Source organism: Dermochelys coriacea, chromosome 1, assembly GCF_009764565.3.
Source record: "Dermochelys coriacea isolate rDerCor1 chromosome 1, rDerCor1.pri.v4, whole genome shotgun sequence".
Lineage (NCBI taxonomy): Eukaryota > Metazoa > Chordata > Testudines > Dermochelyidae > Dermochelys > Dermochelys coriacea.
This window is the reverse complement of record NC_050068.2, coordinates 14109709-14116394: the sequence shown is the minus strand read 5'-3', so window position 1 is coordinate 14116394 and position 6686 is coordinate 14109709.

The window sequence follows — 6686 nt, the reverse complement described above, 5'->3', positions numbered from 1 at the left end:
ATTAAAAAGTGGAATTTGTCTCGCTTCAATTTCCAGCTATTGGAACATGTTATACCTTTCTCTGCTAGATTGACGAGATCATTACTAAATATTTGTTCCCGCTGGAGGTACTTATAGACTGTATTCAAGTCACCCCTTAACCTGCTCTTTGCTAAGCTAAATAGACTCAAGGAGCTCAATTGCTATAAGGCAGGTTTTCTAATCTTTTAATAATTCTTGTGGCTCTTCTCTGAACTTTCTCCAATTTATCAACTGAACTGAACTTTCATGAACTGTGGACACCAGAACTGACACAGGAGTCCAGCAGCGGTTAAACCAGTGCCAAATACAGAGGTAAAATAATCTCTCTGCTCCTAATTGAGATTCCTCTGTTTAGGCATCCCAGGGTTGCTTAAACTCTTTTTGCCACAGCATCCCAGTGGGAGCTCGTGTTCAACTGATTATCCACTATGACCCCATATCTTTTCAGAGTCACTGCTTTCAAACAGAGGCCCCCAGGCCTGTGTGTTCCAGTTTATAACGTATATGCTGGTCCAACAGAAAGGTAGAATGGGATCAAATATTCTACCTTGGCTGCATTTAATGGCATTTCTAATTATTTATCCACTCTCCAATTGTACAGCACAGTCTGGGATGATTTCTCCTGCTCAAGTTTAGTAGATGATTGGTTCATAAGTAGAGAATACTGCAGAGTAATATTTAGAAAGCAGCTTCTATGAATAGAAAAAATTAAAGAAGATGGGTATTTTGAGAAATCTATAGTCATCCAGGAACTTTAGCATAATCTTTCTGCCATATCCATGGCCACTCGCACCCAGCAATAGAACTCTGATCTTTCTGCTTGAAAAAGCACAGACCTCTATTAAGAACGTGTGTACTGTTTTTTTAAATCTGTGGAAGGAAGAATTTGGGGGAAGGTTCGAGGAAGAATCTGTACAGTGAAGCATAGAAAGTGAAACAGAGTGGCATTAGGGATGGTAGTTTTCACCTCTCTGCAATAGGGTTCCTTGTTCAGTGGCAGAAGAAAGCATCTCTCGCCACCTTTTCTCCACCATTGGCTCAGGCCCCCTAGCCACTTGAACTGTTAGAGCAGAGCAGAGGCTAAGATACAAACTTGAACTGTTCTGATTCAGTCCTGTAGAGGGCAGTGGTACACACACCTTCTGCAGAATTCAATACATTTCATTCAAGCGAAGGGGAATAACATTTCTTCATTGAAGTTCTACTCTATATAATAGAATCCCATTCACAAAACGTGGCTCCAAGAAAGCTGCTCCTTCTCCAAAAGACAAACACAGTTGCTAAGTAGGAAAAGGCTTGAAAAAGCTTTCAGGAAAGGAATAGAAACCTTAAGTAAAGCCCAGAGGGAGCGTCCGAAGGAACAGATCTGCCATGTGTCATTTGCAAAGATAGAACTAATGGCCCGCTCCAAGGGGTTGCGGTGCTTTCTCAACTCCCACTGGTTTCAACGAGACTCAGTCCCTGGGTCCAACAAACATCTGTGATCAACAACACAGCATAACTTTCTGCCCTGGACAGAGTGAGTCAGAGCTTTCCGTTATGAGTGAATGAGTGACTGTGAACAATTAAGCTGGAAACAAAACGTACAATGGAATGGAAATGACAGAGCAAAGCTTGTTTTTTAAAAGTCAATCATAATCTGATGTTTGCAGCAGAGCATATGCATTTACTAGGGAAAATGACCTCTGTTAACTGGTTAAAGCAGCGGTGTCCAATACGTTCACCACTAGTGGTTAATAGCCACATGTGGTTAATAGGCTATTGAATTGTGGCTAATGCATGTGGCTTTTTTATAATGTGGCTAAGAAGAAACATTCAAAACCACAAGTGCGGCTAACAGTGTGGCTAGCATCAAATTTCTATTGGACACTGCTGGGATAGAGGATGTAAGGGCTTTGGGGCACCGAAAGGGACATCCCTTAAAACAAGAGATGAATGGCTACGCTGGCAAGAAAGGTGGCTGGGCCCCTTCTTATGGAGAATGTAACAACTAGCTGAGCCCTGGGACCCAGGAGAATTGACACACTCAGTATCTGCAGTGTGCTGTAGAGGGACAGGATGGCATGAGGAGATTGCCTACAATGGCATGTGGCCCATCTGTGACTGCTAGAAGCAAATATCTCCAACAGCCAGCGAAGAGGGCAGAGTTACTACAGAGAATTATTTCCCAGGTGTCTGCCGGGGGGTGGGGGGGAGGGGGCATTGCCCATATGCTCAGGGTCTAACTAATCACCATATTTGGAGTCAGGAATATCGCCCCCAGGTCAGATTGGTAGAGACCCTGGGTTTTTTTGCCTTCCTTTGCAACATGGGTCATTTGCTGGTATGAACTAGCAACTTGCTGGTGAATGGTGGATTTTCTGTAAAAAGAAGTCTTTAAATCACATCAGAAGTTCTGGGTCTATTGCAACAGTGGATGAGGGAGGTTCTGGGGCCTGCGATGTGCAGGAGGTCAGAGTAGATTATCACGGTAATTCCTGCTAGAAAAATGGCACTAAACTGAAAGCAGAGATTCCAACTGGGCGTAATGAACGGTCAAGACAGTAGCAGTGCTGCCACTTCTGCTAACCTCCCGCTAACCTAAATATCCTTGTGTCACGGTTCCTTCCCCACTCTGAACTCTAGGGTACAGATGTGAGGACCTGCATGAAAGACCCCCTAAGCTTATTTTTACCAACTTAGGTTAAAACTTCCCCAAGGTACAAACTATTTTACCTATTGCCCCTGTACTTTATTGCTGCCACCACCAAGCATCTAACAAATATATAACAGGGAAAGAGCCCGCTTGGAAACGTCTTCCCGCCCCAAAAATCCTCCCAAACCCTACACCCCCTTTCCTGGGGAAGGCTTGATAAAAATCCTCACCAATTTGCATTGGTGAACACAGACCCAAACCCTTGGATCTTAACAAGAATGAAAAAGCAATCAGATTCTTAAAAGAAGAATTTTAATTGAAGTAAAAGAATCACCTCTGTAAAATCAGAATGGTAAATACCTTATGGGTAATCAGATTCAAAACATAGAGAATCCCTCTAGGCAAAACCTTAAATTACAAAAAGACACAAAAACAGGAATATACATTCCCTCCAGCACAGCTTATTTTATCAGCCATTTAAACAAAACAGAATCCAACACATATCTAACTAGATTGCATATTAACCCTTCACAGGAATTCTGACCTGCATTCCTGCTCTGGTCCCAGCAAAAGCATCACACAAACGGAGAGAACCTTTGTCCTCCCCCCCCCGCAACTTTGAAAGTATCTTGTCTCCTCATTGGTCATTTTGGTCAGGTGCCAGCGAGGTTATTTTACCTTCTTAACTCTTTACAGGTGAAAGGGTTTTTCCTCTGGCCAGGAAGGATTTAAAGGTGTTTACTCTTCCCTTTATATTTATGACACCTTGCGTTGGAGTCAAGTCGGAGGTTTTCCTGTTTCTAAAAATGCTTCCCTTCTCTACGTAAAGCAGCCATCTTGTTGCCTCATGAAAGTCTACAGTTTAACTGGTCGTGATATATTGTTCAAATACCGGGGCACCCAACACAGAGTCTTTATTAGAATAACTGCATCATCTCCTATACTTTGTATCATGCGTAATTAGGTTGTAAGCTCTTCATGGTCGGATCTTTTCCCACTATCTGCCTGTAAAACACAATATTAAAATCCCAACAGTTTCACGCACTGAATATTACTGCCTCTTAGTATTGTAAAAGATCTAAGTCAGCATAAGCTAGTTCCTTAAGCAGGAGTATTTGTAGCACAGTGAAGGTGTCAAGTTACAGCAGAGACAATCTATATTGGGGCGGGCAAACTTTTTGGCCTGAGGGCCACATCAGGTTTCCAAAATTGTAGGGAGGGGCGGTTAGGGGAGACTGTGCCTCCCCAAACAGCCAGGTGTGGTCCAGCTCCTGACCCCTATCTAGCCCCCCCTGCTTCTTGCCCGCTGATGGCCCCCCAGGACTCCTACCCCATCCAACCCCCCCCGTTCCCTATCCCCTGGTCTCCTGTCCCATCCACCACCCCGACTGCCTCCGGACCCCCCCTGCCGCCCCATCCAACCCTTCCTCTCATTCCTGACTGCCCCTGCCTCCCCGGGACTCCTGCTCCCATTCAACCCCCCCCCATCCAACCCTTCCTCTCATTCCTGACTGCCCCCGCCTCCCCGGGACCCCTGCTCCCATTCAACCCCCCCCATCCAACCCTTCCTCTCATTCCTGACTGCCCCCGCCCCCACCCCCCTGGGACCCCTGCTCCCATTCAACCCCCCCCATTCCCTGCCTCTGACCCCTATCCACACCCCCGCCCCCTGACCACCCCCTGAAACTCCCCTGCCCTCTATCCAACCCTCCCCCCCCCCACTCCCTTAGTGCACTGCCTGGAGCACCGGTGGCTGGCGACGCTACAGCTCCACCGCCCAGCTGGAGCCAGGCACGCACCGTGCAGCACAGAGCACCGGGTCAGGCCAGGCTCTGCAGCTGCGCTGCCCCAAGAGCTCGCAGCCCCCCTGCCCAGAGCATTGCACGGGCATCACAGTGAGCTAAGGCTGCGGGGGGAGGGGGAACAGCGAGGGAGGGGCCGGGAGACTAGCTTCCCGGGCCAGGAGCTCAGGGGCTGGGCAGGAGAGTCGCGCGGGCTGGATGTGGCCCACGGGCCGTAGTTTACCCACCTCTGGTCTCTATAATGCTCTTCAGGACACATCCATTCGTAGCTATGTGGGACACTGATATTGAAACTGACACAGTGGCTCTCATTCAGATAGCCTTGCCCATAGTGTTTACATAAAATAGCTCCACTGGCCCCATTCACAGGTGAGAACTAAGTTGGGTGCTGCTGCAAACACCAGAGAGGGCAGAAAAATGCAAAGGGACAGAGTCCAGCCTGACAGGGAGGAAATAAAGCAATTTCAGTAAGAGAAAATTGCAAGCTAATGCATCTAAGGAGGAAGTGGGATTGGGGAAGGGCCAAAATATCCCCAACCACTGGCAGTCAGCAAGGAGAAACCCGTAACCATGAGAAAAACAATAGGGGGCAAGACTGGACGGCAAGCAGGACTGAGTTTATACTGTGATGTGGCCTTTAAAAATATATAGCCAGTGTAATTCTGAGCTGCAGATACGGCCCATCACAGAAAGGGGCATATTAGTCCCTCTTTTTAAGGCTACCGTGTGACTGCTTTTGGAATGCTACATTCCTTTTCATGCAACTCATTAGCTGTTGACAAAGCTAGAGGTTGTTCAAAGAAGAGCTGCAAAAGTGTGGGGGGGAGGGGAGGGCAAAAGAAACATCCAATGATGCCTAGAGGGTGCAAACACCACAAATGGCGAAGAGTTTAGGGTGATACCAGTCAATAACGGGACAAGATTAAGAAACGGAAACTTTAGGCTCAATGTCAGGAAAGATTTCCCAACTTCCAGATCTATTAAACTGTGGAATAACTTTCCCAAGAGACGTGGTAGAATCCCTGCCACGTGAACAGCATAAAAAAAAAACTGGACTGGACACTGTGCATGTAACTAGAAAAGGAGGACTTGTGGCACTTTAGAGACTAACAAATTTATTTGAGAATAAGCTTTCCTGAGCTACAGCTCATGGCTGCTATTCTGAAACCTGTGCATGTAACTGTTGATTTCAGTTGTTTCTGGGGGATTAGAGGGAGAGGGATCGTTGTAGATTCTCAGAGACTAGTGTGCTCATTGGATTTGTTTGCACCGCTTTAGATAGAATCTTCATTTTACTACCATATCACTGTATAGGGCTCAAAGTAAACAATAGGAGACTCTCTCTGCAGGACTCAGCAAAGCACTAAGGAAAAAGCCCAACCGAGCTATGTTCCTATTTTTTTACTTATAGGCTTTTCTGCACTATAGTGTCAGAAGATCATAAACAGTTGCATTTACTTCCCGGGGCGGTGCTGATAAGGTAACAATCACCTGTATTTTACAGCTGGGGAACTGGGCTGTGGAGAATAAGATCTTGCTTCTACTAGAACCATTTGATCCCCCTCGCGCTCTTGTAGAGCAGCTCATGGGTACGCCCAACCTTGCTCCGTGTGGTCTGCACGCATGCCAGATAGTGTTTAGATTTGCTGAAAACAGGTCTAATCCACCATTGTTGTGCTACAGTGGATTGAGGTCCTTGGAATAAGAGTACTAATGGTTCAAGGATCTGGCCGGTCATTAAACACTTCTCTTCTCACCCCGCCTCCACATTTCCAATTTGCTCATCGTCTTAATAGAGTTCTGATCCAAAGCCCATTGAAGTCAATGAGAGTCTGTTGCAGGAGTTTTGGAGCAGGAAATTCATTCTGCAAGAATCCCCCATTGCTGATGTCCAAAGCCTCTTTTGAGTATTCCTTGCAGTGAGCTGCTCTGGTGCAGCCCTGCCATACCAGAGGAAACTCATGGTCACTAACCCCTTTCCAGCAAGATGGCTACGTCAAATACAATGGGCTGGATTCTGCACCTACAAGCCCACTGCAATACCACTGACTTGGGCATGGTTAAATAGAGCATGAGAAAAATGCAGCTATAGCTGGGGTGGAGGTAGGTGGAAGCTTGTGCTTTGTAACCAGTGACCAGTTTTCACTCTCCAAGCAGTTTGCCACATCTGAGAAATAAACCCAGGAGCTGTTTTTGTTTTCACCAAATTACTTTATTATATTGTAAAT